Source organism: Gavialis gangeticus, unplaced genomic scaffold (assembly GCF_001723915.1).
Source record: "Gavialis gangeticus isolate Ggan-Ray unplaced genomic scaffold, GavGan_comp1, whole genome shotgun sequence".
In the NCBI taxonomy this organism is placed as follows: domain Eukaryota; kingdom Metazoa; phylum Chordata; order Crocodylia; family Gavialidae; genus Gavialis; species Gavialis gangeticus.
Genome location: NW_017729016.1, coordinates 17,973,789 through 17,975,165, shown reverse-complemented (window position 1 = coordinate 17,975,165; position 1,377 = coordinate 17,973,789). Strand labels below are relative to the sequence as shown.

Genomic DNA, 1,377 nt, shown 5'->3' with positions numbered 1-1,377 from the left:
TGTCAGGGACTGAGGGACTAAGCTTTGTCTTGTTGAGAGATGCTGGGACCTCAAATCTTGCCTGTTTGCTCTTTTTAATTCTTTTTATTTCCACATAGGGATACACAGTTAAAGCAACCAGATAACATTTAACTGGTTTGTGGCACCACTGAGAAAAATATGAAAAAACCCCAAATGCTTACTTAAAAATCAATTACCTCTCATCTGTGACTGCAAGTGTATTTTAATCCTAGTGATGTGGCTATTATACACTGGGAATGGAAGGCTCATCTCTATACCTATACCTTCTACACCATGTTTCCATTTTTCATAAATACCTTCACTCTGAATTTCCAGGGGTACAGGCAAGCCCTGCTTAATGCTTTTTTGCTTAGCACTATTTCACAATAACGCTCATTTGAAATTGATCCCCAATTTCACTTAGCGCTCAGCGAGTTTCGTTATAACGCTCGCGGTCGCCAACGTGGGTCAGCAAATACTTTCGGTTTCCCTTAACGCTCGTTTCGCTTGACGTTCGGGTTTTCAGGACCCGATTAAGAGTGCCCAGCGGCGGTCGCCTGTATAACGCTTGGTTGCAGCAATAACGATGAGATGCCTGCACCTTTTTTGTGCTGTTAAACGACTGATCTGCAGTGCTCGTCCTGATGCTACCTTAACCTTTTCTTTTTCTCGTGACGTTTCCAAGTAACTCTGAACACGACAAGAAACTTCCAGTCCGGCTGTGGTTCCCTCTGCATTTCTGCAGCTCTTCGGGCCCGGCCAGAGTCAGCTTCTAAATGATTTCCAAAGCCGCTGGCCATGAACAACGCGTGCCCCCGGGGGCTGGGGGCACGGCGACTGCCCGCAGGCGGTGTGGGCGTGGCGGCGCCGAGCTCCTGCAGGCAGCCGTGGCGGTGGCAGTGGTGGTGCCGGTTGGACGGGGACTGGCGGTGCTGGGTCGATCGGGGACCGGCCGCCTGACCGGGGGTGGGGGTGAGCAGCGACCGCCTGCAGGCAGCGGCGCTGGTGTTTTTCGCAGGGGGTGCCCGTGCCGCCTCACATTGCTGGCCGGTAGTTGACGACATTTTCTTTCTGCTCCCTTTATTTCGTGGTGGGGCGGGGCAGGCGCCTGTTCCTGGCTGCTCCCGAAGCCTGCAGCCCGTCCTCCGCTTTCCTCCAAGAAGAGGCCTGGAGCCAAGGGCTCTCCATGTCGCCCCTTGCCCCAAGCGGAACTAGCCCCCTCCTCCTAGGCCGCTTGTTTCAATGCTTCTCCCTTCAGCGGCACCTGCAGCCCGACACCCGCGGGGGCGGGGCAGCCCGGGCCGCCCCACCCCGCAGGCCCGGCTTTGTCTCCCGGCGCCCCCTAGAGGAGACGCCCCTCCCCCCGCCCCTTCCTCA

General features: G+C 55.6%; 1 protein-coding gene across 1 annotated transcript in view; it reads left to right on the top strand.

Moving 5' to 3' along the window:
- The window catches only part of GNA12 (G protein subunit alpha 12), a gene marked incomplete at its 5' end in the record, with an annotated part of 68,172 nt that overhangs the window by 618 nt on the left and 66,177 nt on the right, over positions 1-1,377 (top strand). The window lies entirely within an intron of this gene.